Source organism: Schistocerca piceifrons, chromosome 5, assembly GCF_021461385.2.
Source record: "Schistocerca piceifrons isolate TAMUIC-IGC-003096 chromosome 5, iqSchPice1.1, whole genome shotgun sequence".
NCBI lineage: Eukaryota > Metazoa > Arthropoda > Insecta > Orthoptera > Acrididae > Schistocerca > Schistocerca piceifrons.
The window spans coordinates 306,879,252-306,894,088 of NC_060142.1; the positions used below are offsets into that span (position 1 = coordinate 306,879,252).

The 14,837-nt window shown below is 41.6% G+C and overlaps 1 protein-coding gene across 1 annotated transcript in view; it reads right to left on the reverse strand.

Moving 5' to 3' along the window:
- The window catches only part of LOC124798514 (lysosomal acid glucosylceramidase-like), a 249,659-nt gene extending 240,932 nt beyond the window's left edge, over positions 1-8,727 (reverse strand). The window contains exon 1 of the mRNA XM_047261957.1: positions 8,608-8,727. The gene's annotated coding sequence lies outside the window, so the exon portion shown is untranslated. The remainder of the gene's footprint in view (positions 1-8,607) is intronic.
- Positions 8,728-14,837: the final 6,110 nt, after the last annotated feature.

Genomic DNA, 14,837 nt, shown 5'->3' on the forward strand with positions numbered 1-14,837 from the left:
ACACGGTTGTCTACAAGAAAGTAGCAACATCAGAAGACTCGTACGTACTCCAGGAAGACCTGCAGAGGATTAATGCATGGTGCGACAGCTGGCAGCTTTCCCTAAACGTAGATAAATGTAATATAATGCGCATACATAGGGGCAGAAATCCATTCCAGTACGATTATGCCATAGGTGGTAAATCATTGGAAGCGGTAACGACCGTAAAATACTTAGGAGTTACTATCCGGAGCGATCTGAAGTGGAATGATCACATAAAACAAATAGTGGGAAAAGCAGGCGCCAGGTTGAGATTCATAGGAAGAATTCTAAGAAAATGTGACTCATCGACGAAAGAAGTAGCTTACAAAACGCTTGTTCGTCCGATTCTTGAGTATTGCTCATCAGTATGGGACCCTTACCAGGTTGGATTAATAGAAGAGATAGACATGATCCAGCGAAAAGCAGCGCGATTCGTCATGGGGACATTTAGTCAGCGCGAGAGCGTTACGGAGATGCTGAACAAGCTCCAGTGGCGGACACTTCAAGAAAGGCGTTACGCAATACGGAGAGATTTATTATCGAAATTACGAGAGAGCACATTCCGGGAAGAGATGGGCAACATATTACTACCGCCCACATATATCTCGCGTAATGATCACAACGAAAAGATCCGAGAAATTAGAGCAAATACAGAGACTTACAAGCAGTCGTTCTTCCCACGCACAATTCGTGAATGGAACAGGGAAGGGGGGATCAGATAGTGGTACAATAAGTACCCTCCGCCACACACCGTAAGGTGGCTCGCGGAGTATAGATGTAGATGTAGATGTAGAAGATCATTATTCGAAACTGGGAGCAACAAATTATTAAAATTTGGGAAGGGCTTAAGCTTGAAAGTACTGTGGCCATTTTCATTGGAAAAACCGAATGTAAAACTTGTTTACCAAATTTTCAATGATAACATCCAGAAGAGTTTACTTGAGTTAAGACTCACATATGATATTGAAAATTATAAAGGTACTCCCGGATTTATAAATATTATTAGCACCTGGTGGCAGATCGTTAATTTTAAGACCCCTTTTAAATGAAACTTCCTGGCAGATTAAAACTGTGTGCCGGACCGAGACTCGAACTCGGGACCTTTGCCTTTCGCGGGCAAGTGCTCTACCAACTTTTTTTTTCTTTTTTTTTAAATTTTCATTTTGTCCGCGTTTGTTCGTTGTATCTGCTCGGGGCGGACGTCTTAAGACATCCGATTAAGTTCGTTGATGATCGATTAACTCAGTTTTTTATTACAGAGGGTATGTAACCCTCTGTCCGAACACGCTGAGCTACCGTGCCGGCATCAACAGAGCTACTCAAGCACGACTCAAGCCCCGTCCTCACAGCTTTACTTCTGCCGGTACTTCGTCTCCTACCTTCCAAACTTTACAAAAGCTCTCCTACGAACCTTGCAGAACTAGCACTCCTGAAAGAAAGGATATTGCGGAGACATGGCTTAGCCACAGCCTGAGGGATGTTTCCAGAATGAGATTTTCACTCTGGAGCGGAGTGTGCGCTGATATGAAACTTGAGCACTTGCCCGCGAAAGGAAAAGGTTCCGAGTTCGAATCTCTGCCCGGCACATAGTTTTAGTCTGCCAGGAAGTTTCATATCAGCGCACACTCCGCTGCAGAGTGAAAATCTCGTTCTGGACCGCTTTTAAATGACTAAGACTTGCGGAGGTAATGCAAAAACCACTTACGAAACACCATGAAGATGAAAGATGTGTGTTTCTAGAGACGTTTCTTAATTGGCTGGATAAACGGGTATTCATGAGTTTGTCAGAAGCTAAGCGCACTGAAAAAACTCGTTCTATACTGAAACATAGCACATATGCATTACTCGAACTGAAGATCTATTGTATATGAGAACTGAAAGTATCATCTATCTTACCCGGAAATTTCAGACTGATGCACTGGAAGCAAGGTTTGGATTGTGTTGACAGCAATGCAGATATATGAAAAAAAAAAAAAAAAAACTGCGCACTGCGTTCTCTACTAGAGCTCTCTTTACAAAGTGGGTCAACTAAGAAAACCGTAATGAGATCTCTTCCCAGTTGTGACCAATCAGAAAGTCTTAACACAGTAACTGACAGCTCTGCGCTAAATAGTTTGAATAAAGTAAGCGTCTGTCAGGCTTATTTGGAACACATCACCCCAGAGATACCGGTCCTTACATTTATTGCAGGCAATTGCTGCTACAGTGGACTTAAGAAATTAAAATGTACCAACTGTGTTTAATTTTTACAGTGGATAGAGAAATGGCGCGTGGGGCAGAGCTCAATCTTATTAAAAATTTAGACTGAGCTAGCTTGAAATATCCTCATAAAAATACATTACTGGCTGTGATGTATTCTTTCTGCTGGATCCAATAGCTATTGCCAAATGGGTGTTGTGAGCCCTTCCTTACACTTCAAAACCAGCGCGCAGTAGGTAGTAGACTAAACCTTGATTTCATACTGAGTAATGAAATTTGTGGTAGAAGACCGAGACAAGCATTCACAGCACAAAAAATATTGAAGTCTGTCGTGTGTACAAGTGTTAATATACTGCTTAGCAACTACTGTGAAATTGAAAATAAGGCGCAGAGATCTTCAAATAAAATAAAACTGAAAACTGTTGCAGTGGGACATATTTGAAACACAGAAAATAGAAAGAGATGTCCATAATTTTAGATGCTGCTTGTCAATTTGTCAATGATTATTAACTGTGAGCCTATACCACCAGTTAATCTGGTTTACAATTTCCTTTTATCAGAACAGTACACAGGACATACACTGATCAGTCAAAACATTATGACCACTGCCCATCGCGACGTTGGATGCCGTCTGGTGGCGTTGGGGTCTCTGACGCGGTAAGAAAAGCATGTAAGCGGACCAGACACGAACGGGGCACCTCCCTAGCGAAGATATGGGCTGAAAATGTGGAAATCCATTGAGATAAGCGACTTTAACAAGGGGAAGATTATTATTACGCAGAGCCTGTGAACGAGAACCTCGAAAACGGCGAAGCTGGTCGATGTGTTCATGCTTTATTGTCGTGAGCACCTACGGAGAAAGGTAGGACAGTGAAACTACCTCTAGGCGTTAAATATTGGACACTCACGACTGTTCACAGAAAATGGGGTTAGGAGAATTGTCTGGTCTCTAAAGTATGCTGGATGGTGATCTGTGACATCTTTGCCGAAAGAACACAATACTGGTCACGCACAAGTGTTTGGGAACTCACCGTTCATCGAACACTGTAGTGCATGGAGCTCCACAGGAGACCACCCCTGCCGACCGTGGTGGCCGAGCGGTTCTAGGCCCTTCAGTCCGGAACCACGCGACTGCTACGGTCGCAGGTTCGAATCCTGCCTCGGGCATGGATGTGTGTGATGTCGTTAGGTTAGTTAGGTTTAAGTAGTTCTAAGTTCTAGGGGACTGATGACCTCAGATGTTGAGTCCCATAGTGTTCAGAGCCATTTGAACCATTTGAGACCACCCCTGTGTGTTCAGATGTTGACCCAACGACATCGTCAACTAAGATTGCAGTGGGCAGAGGACTATCGGGATTTGGCAGTCGATCAATGGAAACGTGTCGGCTCTTCGGGTGAATCGCATTTTTGCTATAATGGGTTGCTGGTCGTCTCCCCAAACCCAGTCATCGGAGTGAACTACGGCTCGAAACGTGCTGTGCGCCACGGACGCAGGTTTGTGGGAGCAGTATTATGCTACGGGAGACATTCTCCTGCGCTTGCGTGGGATCTGTGGTAGTAATAGAAGACAAGTTGACAGCTGCGAATCACCTAATCCCTTCGTGCTTGATGTCTTCACCGACAGCGATGTTCTCTTTCAACAGTATAGCTGTCCGTATATCTGAGCCAGACACGTTACAGGAGCGTCGTAGTGAACTCACGTTCATGTCTCGGTGACGAAATTCGCCTGATGTACGTCCTACGCAACTCATCTAGGTCGCTATCGGCCGGCATCACTGCGTACGCAAATCAGCTTCCTGTCATTTGCGCGAATTACATGTCCTATGCGTAGACATCTAATGCCACATACCTCCACAAACCTACCAATAAACTGTCGAATCCCTGATACGCAGAATCATTGATGCATTTCGTTCCAAAGACGGAGAAACGAGCTATAAAGCATGTTGTCATGACGTGTTGGCTCATCAGTGTATACTGTATGTGGTATTTCTTTACTGTCACTGTGCGATTCTCTCTCTCTCTCTCTCTCGTGTGTGTGTGTGTGTGTGTGTGTGTGTGTGTGTGTGTGTGTGAAGAGAGAGAGAGAACTTACATCTATATTGAGTTGTAAATATGTGAATACTCTACAGAAAGACACAAGCTTACATTCACTAAACATAAATCGATAGACCTAATGTCATACATGAGTATAATCTAAGTTTTTTTGAAAGAAATGCATACCCCAATTTGCAAGAGAAGGAGCATGTTTCTCTCTTAAACGGGAAGTAGTGCTTGAAAGCGTCTGAATTATTTTCTGAAGTATAAAAGTTGACATACGTGCCCTACTGTTACTGTAGGAAGATGATTGTCTCGTGAATATGGCTCATCCGTATAGCGTTTTTTGCCAGTGTGCTACTTAGACACATCCTAATTTCCACACTAAAACAAGCGTTAGACGAAATACTTTTCCATAACAAAACTGATACCTGCTCATTTATTCATTCCTGGCGCAAAAAATCATAGGCTATTCGAAGGTTTTCGTGCAATAAACCTTACCAGAGTTACACTTGTTGTGAGACAGCAGATTAATTAACGCAACTCGGGACCTTTGCCTCTCGCGGGTAGAGCGGTGGTAGAGCACTTGGGTAGCTCAGTTGGTAGATCACTTGCCCGCGAAAAGCAAAGGTGCCGAGTTCGAGTCTCGGTCCGGCACACAGTTTTAATCTGCCAGGAAGTTTCATATTAGCACACACTCCGCTTCAGAGTGAAAATCTCATTCTATCGCAAGTATGTTTACCTATAAAGTGTAAATTTTAGCTTTCTGTGAGCAGCAGCAAATGTAAGAATCTGTAAGAATCAGTTGTAACAGTAAAACTAATTCAGAATAAATAAAACTCCAGTATACCGAAAAAACTGTGCTATTTTATTACACTGAAAATTTCTTATTGAAGTATGCGTTTTAAAAAAAAAGTCTTGCAACAGCAACACATAGCTTTTTATGCTTGTTGCACCTGTCTGATATTTGTTCGAGGTTTGTAGCTCAAAGTTCGTAATTATTTAGTCATACAACCTTTTGTTAGCTGTAGTAATTTTAAATAACTATTATCATTAAACTAACGCACTGCAAATAACTATGCCGCTGCAATGTCACACATCCGTTATTTAATATCTGATGTACTTCGCAAAATAGCTGTTTTACTTAGTTTTCATGGTAGTGATAATATAATCATCAGTAACGTCTTAAAAACATGACATTATTTACAAATTCGATCGCCATAATGCATTTGCATGTCTGCTGATTTTCCACCTCAAGTCATTCCAATACAACGACTTCTGTGCAAGTAACGTTCGGAGAGTTAATGCTTGCCGGCTCCCATCATCCGAGACTCGTGACGTCACAGTCGAGTTGTACGGCCTTGTCATCTAGGTGACGTTGATACATCCCGATACAGGATCTCATGCAACAAAGCTCTGCGGTGTTCATATTTTAAACATATGAAAACTTGATATTTCTTTACGCGAAGAGTACATGGAACAAAAAGTTGCTTACAGCTGTAGCTTGGGCCATCGATCGCCAGTATAGCATCGGCAGCGGGACGGTGTGTAGATTTTCGCGCAGTTTTTGTTTTCCAGTCCGTATTGATTTATTGGTTTTGGCATTTTGATTCTAACTAAAAACTTGTATCTTGAAAATGGAGAAACGGGAAGAAAGAGAGATTTCCCCTGTGCCGCGAGGGTAGCGTTTGCAAACAACTCCAACACGACGCGCTTTGACAGCACGAAGAGTGCGACTGAAAAATGCAACTCACCGTCGGCAGCAAAGCAAATCCGTAATCCACAGGGTCTATAAATATTTAAAGCGTCTTGTAGACAATAACGATGAAGTGTTAGCATCTACAAGCACGCTCGTTAGGAAAGATTTGAGGAAGGTAGAGTCAATAACGATGATATCAGGAAATGCTGTGACATGACACCGAAAAAAGCAACTATTGCAAGAAACAAACCTAGCTACAGTTTGTAGCATTGGTTAATGAACTATCCAGCGCATGTGTCGTTTCACTGAAGTACGTATGATGGAATTCGAGTCAAAGTGGGGGTCTTAGGTCTTAAGGTACCTCTTGCGAAAGAGACCAGGCTGATTGTTGTGCATATGGTGTTAGCGAAGATGGTTTTCTCAAAGAAAGCCAGTTCGTTTACAGATGTCATAAAAGAAGCAAGTTAGAAGACTACCACCATTCGGAAACGAAGACCACCAAGTTTGTGCAAGTATGCATTTTCGTTAGCTTGCTAATTTGCGTGAAAGACTAGTAATTATAGTATATTTTACTCTGATATGCGTTTTTGTCAGTGATTTACATGCATTTACACTGCATATAAACACACTGTAACTGCAAAAAGCTGCGCGGAGTGGCCGCGCGGTTAGAGGCGCCACGTCACGGATTGTGTGGCCCCTCCCACCGGAGGTTCGAGTCCTCCCTCGGGCATGGGTGTGTGTTTTGGTCTTAGCATAAGTTAGTTTAAGTGGTGTGTAAGTCTAAGGGACCGATGACCTCCCTTAGGAATTCACACACATTTGAACATTTTTGGCTGCAAATATAGAGCCTAAATCAATATTTCACTGTTGTTGTTGTTGTGGTCTTCAGTCCTGAGACTGATTTGATCCAGCTCTCCATTGTATTCATCCCTTGGTCTCCCTCTACGATTTTTACCCTCCACGCTGCCCTCCAATACTAAATTGGTGATCCCTTGATGCCTCAGAACATGTCCTACCAACCGATCCCTTCTTCTAGTCAAGTTGTACCACAAGCTTCTGTTCTCCCCAATCCTATTCAACACCTCCTCGTTAGTTATGTGATCTATCCATCTAATCTTCAGCATTCTTCTGTAGCACCACATTTCGAAAGTTTCTATTCTCTTCTTGTCCAAACTAGTTATCGTCCATGTTTCACTTCCATACACGGCTACACTCCGTACAAATACTTTCAGAAACGACTTCCTGACACTTAAATCTATACTCGATGTTAACAAATTTCTCTTCTTCAGAAACGCTTTCCTTGCCATTGCCAGTCTACATTTTATATCCTCTCTACTTCGACTATCAACAGTTATTTTGCTCCCCAAATAGCAAAACTCCTTTACTACTTCAAGTGTCTCATTTCCTAATCTAATACCCTCAGCATCACCCGACTTAATTCGACTACATTCCATTATCCTCTTTTTGCTCTTGTTGATGTTCATCTTATATCCTCCCTTCAAGACACTATCCATTCCGTTCAACTGCTCTTCCAAGTCCTTTGGTGTCTCTGACAGAATTGCAATGTCATCGGCGAACCTTAAAGTTTTTATTTCTTCTCCATGGATTTTAATACCTACTCCGACTTTTTCTTTTGTTTCCTTCACTGCTTGCTCAATATACAGATTGAATAACATCGGGGAGAGGCTACAACCCTGTCTCACTCCCTTCCCAACCACTGCTTCTCTTTCATGCCCCTCAACTCTTATAACTGCCATTTGGTTTCTATACAAGTTGTAAATAGCCTTTCGCTCCCTATATTTGACCCCTGCCACCTTCAGAATTTGAAAGAGAGTATTCCAGTCAACATTGTCAAAAGCTTTCTCTAAGTCTACAAATGCTGGAAATGTAGGTTTGCCTTTCCTTAATCTATTTTCTAATATAAGCCGTAGGGTCAGTATTGCCTCACGTGTTCCAATAATTCTACGGAATCCAAACTGATCTTCCCCAAGGTCGGATTCTACTAGTGTTTCCATTCGTCTGTAAAGAATTCGTGTTAGTATTTTGCAGCCGTAAGTTATTAAACTGATAGTTCGGTAATTTTCACATCTGTCAACACCTGCTTTCTTTGGGATTGGAATTATTATATTCTTCTTGAAGTCTGAGGATATTTCGTCTGTCTCATACATCTTGCTCACCAGATGGTAGAGTTTTGTCAGCACTGGCTCTCCCAAGGCTGTCAGTAGTTCTAATGGAATGTTGTCTACTCCCGGGGCCTTGTTTCGACTTAGGTCTTTCAGTGCTCTGTCAAACTCTTCACGCAGTATCATATCTCCCATTTCATCTTCATCTACATCCTCTTCCATTTCCATAATATTGTCCTCAAGTACATCGCCCTTGTACAGACCCTCTATATACTCCCTCCACCTTTCTGCTTTCCCTTCTTGCTTTGAACTGGGTTTCCATCTGAGCTCTTGATTCTCATACAAGTGGTTCTCTTTTCTTCAAAGATCTGTTTAATTTCACTACAGAAATGTAATTATATTATTTCTGACCAAAGCAAAAACTGATACAATGAGTAACAGAGGTGCATTTGACGGCCTGGCAACAGCGCACCAACAGCCACCCGCCAATAAGCCTAACCGGAACTATACTAAAAATTGTGATGTACTTACCAATGGCACTGCCAGCCGCCGACTGATCGTGGCGAGAAACTGAAGGCAGTAAGCTACTGCAAATACTTCCACACCGACAGTGGTCAGCCGTGGCTTACATTTAAAAGTAGCGCAACAACTGAAGCGCTCACCTTGACGTTAGAACTGCTGGACTTTATCTGCTTAATGTACCCGTCCAAACAATTACAAAATCGGCCGTGTTAAGCCCATACGTCATGCAGCAAGTTTTCAGAACAACTTCGACCGCAATCGCTTCTAGCTCCTACAAGGTCGAGAAAAAGGCTCACACATTTTTCCCCACACAGATAGTAGAGGCTACTTGTGACGTCCTCGTCATAAACCCAAATCACTGGCGACAGGTCTCATTTATTGTGAGGCTTGCTGTGTTCAGATGATAGCCAGGCAAGGCGCTTTCTCGATGGAATGACAAGACAGCCACTGAGCCTATCCCAGACAGCTCACCAGGACTGCTGCTGTTTTCCGCGTTATTACCAGAGAGCATTAGAGAGCTTGTCACTTTAAACAATAATAGTTTGTTACTAGCAAATTCCCATATAAATTGTTTTATGGCTAAGCTGGTGTCGACTGACTAGTCATTATAAACAGCCCATAACTATTTATTGGGCGATGGTTGCGTCAGATGTTGTTCTGACATGTTAGGGGTCAACATTTCCGTGGAGTTCCCACGAGAAGATTCCAATTCACTCTTAGCATGCTCTGACGCAACCATCGGCCAAGAAATTTTTGACGGCTATTTATAATAGACTGCCCCGTCGATACCGGGTTATTCATTAAGGGATTTGTGTAAGCATTTCACTGAAACAAATTTATTGCTAATGTTCTAGCGCTATCCATGCTGCTGTTGAATGCACTGAAGGAGAACAGTTAACCGATTTGATGTAAATGGATCATCCAGATGACTGGCTAAAGCATACACAAATGAAAAACTTTATTTCTCGGCGAAATCTGGTAGCTTACTAAAATCTCATGGGGTAGCTTTACAACGAGTGTCCCATCTTTAGGAGCCGACCACTGTGGCCGAACGGTTCTAGGCGCTTCAGTCGGGAACCGCGCAACTGCTAATGTAGCAGGTTCGAATCATACCTCGGGCATGGATGTGTGTGATGTATTTAGGTTAGTTAGGTTTAAGTAGTTCTACGTCTAGGGGACTGATGACCTCATATGTCAAAAAAAAATGGTTCAAATGGCTCTGAGCACTATGGGACTTAACATCTGAGGTCATCAGTCCCCTAGAACTTAGAAGTACTGAAACCTGACTAACCTAAGGACATCACACACATCCATGCCTGAGGCAGGATTCGAACCTGTGACCGTAGCTCTGAGAACTATGGGACTTAACAGCTATGGTCATCAGTCCCCTAGAACTTAGAACTACTTAAACCTAACTAACCTAAGGACATCACACAACACCCAGTCATCACGAGGCAGAGAAAATCCCTGGCCCCGCCGGGAATCGAACCCGGGAACCCGGGCGCGGGAAGCGAGAACGCTACTCCACGACCACGAGCTGCGGACTGTGACCGTAGCGGTCGCGCGGTTCCAGACTGAGGCGCCTAGAACCGCTTGGCCACGCCGGCCGGCTCAGATGTCAAGTTCCATAGTGCTTAGAGCCATTTGAACCACCTTCAGGGTTAAAATGAAGAGGCATGTCCGAAAATCACTGAATCCCGTGCCAACACGTCATGCTTACACACATTTAGTAAATGGTTTTTTGGGTCCTTAACCACGACTCAATTTGGATCATCATATACAGTATATTATTTATCAAGTGAAAATCCCTTTTTTCTCAACTCATACTAATCGTACATGGATGAATGAGATATCGTTAGAAAAGGTTTTTGATCGGCTTCTGACATTGCGTACCGATTTTGCTCTAAAACATACTGTTTGTGGAAAATCGTAACGTAAAAGAGACTTTTATGTATCATATGCAAAAGGGTATCAATGATACCTAGTTTCATTCCTATATTTTACGAAGCTAACTTATTAATCACAAATAATAGGCTTCGTTTTATATCATCTTGTTAAAATGTCATTTTATTTCTTTTAAAGTGCTTATTAACTTGGGAATTTGTATACAGCATTGTTGTAGATAATAACCATGACTTCTGCGGTAGTGCAAGACTGATTTGATGCACCTCTCCATGCTACTCTATCCTGTTCAAGCCTCTTCATCTCTGAGTAACTACTGCAACCTACATCCTTCTGAATCCACTTACTGTATGTATCTCTTGGTCTCCCTCAACGATTTTTTCCTCCATCGCTTCCCTCCAATATTAAGTTGGTGATCCCTTGATGCCTCAGAATTTTCCTACCAACCAATCCCCTCTCGTCAGGCTGTACCGCATATTTCTCTTCTCCCCAATTCTATTCATTACCTTCTCATTAGTTACGTGACCTACCCATCTGATTTTCAGCATTCTTCTGTAGCACCACATTCCAAAAGCTTCTATTCTCTTCTTGTCCAAACTGTTTATCATCTATGTTTGCTTCCATACATGGTTACACTCCATACATATACTTTCAGAAAGGTCTTCCTAACAGTTAACGCTACACTAGACGTTAACAAATTTCTCTTCTTCAAAAACGCTTTTCTTCTTATTACCAGCCTACATTTTATACCCTCCCTACTTCGACCATGATCAGTTATTTTGCTTCCCAACTAGCAAACCTCATCTACTACTTTAAGTGTCTCATTTCCCAGTCAAAATCCCTCAGCATCACTTGATTTACTTCGACTACATTCCATTAGCCTAATTTTTGCTTATGTTGATGTTCATCTTATATCTTCTTTTCAAGACACTGTCCATTCCGTTCCTCTGTCTCACTCCCTTCTCAACCACTGCTTCCCGATCATGCCCCTTGACTCTTATAACCGCCATCTGGTTTCTGCACACATTGTAATTAACCTTTCGCTTCCCGTCTTTTACCCTTGCCACCTTTAGAATTGGAAAGAGAATAGTCGAGTCAAACAATGGAATAATCCAGGCTGGAATGTAACAATATTATGAAAAGAATAGTTGCAACTCATCACACAGCTGAGATGCTGAGTCGCAGACAGGTACAACAAAAAGACCGTCACAACAAGGTCTTTGTCAAAAATAGGCGACAGACACATACACATACACTCACGCAAACGCAACTCACACAAACATGCACAGTCAATCCTGTCAAAAGGATAGACTTTCTGAAACGAGAATCATATTTCTCTTTGTCGCATTGAATTGTGATTTACTTATTGCTACTGCAGTATAACATGCTTATTGTAAATGAAAATGTTGTCGAGTTAAATTTATAGGTTATGTGGCCCTGCTGTTAGGAAACTTCTTACTGTTATTGGCGTTTATTTAAATATGTAGTGTATCTATCTTGGGTTATTTTCTTATAGTTAATGACATTTGTCCAAGTTTATATTATTATTGTTGTTGTTATTATTTTGTTAACTTTGATGACACTGATTGCATGTAAATATGTTCAGAGCTGAAATAAAGCATTTCTATCTGTAATGACAGTCTCTGATCTCTGCCCATCATATGAGCCAGGACAAATATTCCGAATGTAAAACACATTTTTGGACAAATGGAAATTCATACACAAGGATACATTATAAAATCATGATTATTATTCCATATCGTTCGGTTCATTTTTAAAGATATTTTCTCTTTATTTCCATACCTGCTCTTATCCCAATGACTACACTTATTCTAAATCTGTCATTATTAAAACTATACAACTGCGAAAGTTTTGCACAGATGCCCTGGTTATTATTTGTTGAAATTACATCCACTCTTTTCCTCTCCATCTTCGTCTTTATTGTCTGTAATAAATCATCACATATCTTGACATTATTATCTTACGCTTATCACTACCAGCTTTACACGAAATAAATTGTATTCATCATCATCGAATTTCCTCTTTCTTCTTGTCCTCAAAACCCTTGGCTTCTCTGATATTGTTAATCCATATGCGGTCTTCCGAAGATGTAGCCAACGATTTGTTGAGCAATGTCGCGCCGACATTATTCTCGACTACATTGTTTTCCAATTTACACGAGCTCGTACGCAGCTACTGTTGATGTGGCTGGCGCGTCAAGTCAACAGCAGCTTATAGGAGGTACAAACTTTCTTATGGGAGATCATTTTGATTTTCCTGTATTGGTGAATTCGACATTTACTGGCAGTAAGTGGATGACTGTAGCGAGTGTAGCTGATTCAAATACTGTTTTGGAGATTTACAAGCTTTTGCAGATCACGATACTCCCTGTCGGAGAGTATTTGGGATTTTAGAGAGTACAAGACTATTTCAGAACACAGCATGTGGACTAACATCATTACCCAAGCCACTGAATTTGATGAGAAGGAAGAGGAAAATCCAACAGTGATGAGTACATGTTTATTTTGTGTGGAGCTTGCAACAATAATTGTAAGATAACATTTCCAGGAGATGTAATTACTTATATGTAATAGTGTAATAGTTTGCTGCTCAGAAGATATTTACTCGAATCCAACATCATCTATTCACTGTTTACGAAGCCACAAAATCATTATGCTTTCAGTAGTTCTTTGACAGTGAGTGAAAGCGAGCAAAGGCATTTAAAATCGTTGCATCTGCCAAAGGCAATGTGCATGCTGTCTTTAGATTTTTGTTTGCAAAGGAACTATAACTACTCATATTCATCAGGAGTTGTGTCTAGTTTATGGCCCAACGGTAATGAGTGAAGAAAAGATTTCTCTCGAGACTTCAAAAGTGTCCGTACATAAATGCATAAAGAAGAGTGGATTGGCAGGCTCAGTATCTTGACTGATACGATCGTGCAACGGGTTGACCAGAAGCTGGCCTGATCAACGCTTGGACAATATACATAGAAATATCACTGAAAAACTCGGATATAACCAATTGTTTACAATGTAGGTACACAAAATGCTTACCCACCAACAGAAAGAGCAAAGGACGTTTAGCGGGCGACCGTTTTTTGACCGATATCGACAAGATGGAAGTCAGCCCCACTTTGTTGTGGTCAACGAGACGTGGCTATCATACAGCAAAATAGAATCAAAACGACTGTCAACGCAGTCATCTTCACTAAAACCGAAAAGATTCAGTCAATCTACTTGTGTGAATCGAGAAATGGTGGCTATCTTTCGGTAGATTTCAAGAAACTTTCTCCACCAACTGCAGCTCGTGCGTTCGACGAAAGACTCACCAAGCTAAGAAACGCCATTCAGAATCAAAGACAGGGGAACTGTGTTTCAGATCGTCCTATTCTATGATAACGCGTGTTCACTCATTGCTGTCCGTAAAAGAGTCAGCATTTTTGTTGGGAACTTTCCAGTGGCCCACAATGTGGTCCCAATCTCGCACTGACAAGTCAGCAGCTATTACCTCTTTTTAAGCTTGAAACAATGACTTGGTGGACAACTCTTTAAAACTTTTTATCTAGCGAAACACAGTATTTATCATTTTAATAATAATGCGAAAATTTATCACTACTGAAAGACACTCATACCTCACGACTGGGTATGACTACACATATGCATTACCTTTTTTTGATAAGTAACCATTACAGTTTCAATTATGCAGTTCTCTTTCAGACTCTGTTACATAACAGTCTGACTTTGGTCAGATGACATGACTGTTAAAATATCTTTTGCAACTCAGAATACCGCCAACTAAACGTTTCGAGCTCAATATGGGCACACGCATAGTACACAGCCTGACAAATATGTGAAGTACCCAGAAGAAATGGAGGAAACGAAATGAAACTCCACGGATTGAAACGGTATGTGATGTTATTTTAGTGATTACAAACTGAAGCAAAATTTTCAAAGAACTTGGCATGTGAGATTCCAGTTATCAGTATGACAATGCATCTCCTCTGGAATGTGTGCAAACACTATTTCAGTTGGGAAGGGTCTCTCCTGAGACAAGCTCGACCACAATTGTTGTATATTGTCCTTGATACCCTGGATCCTGGCATTGACATCTGAGCTGTTCACACACATGTTCCTTCGGGAACAGACCACGGGAGTACCGCAGCGTCATGCAGACAGTTCATAGAGACACGTGCTACATGTGAAGAGCATTGTCTTGTTGGAAAATGACAACACAATACTGCGTGTGCTAGGTATCACGTGAGGACGCAGGTTGTCTGTGATGTAATGTTGTGCTATCACAGTTCCTTCAATTACTTCGAACCATGATATGAAATA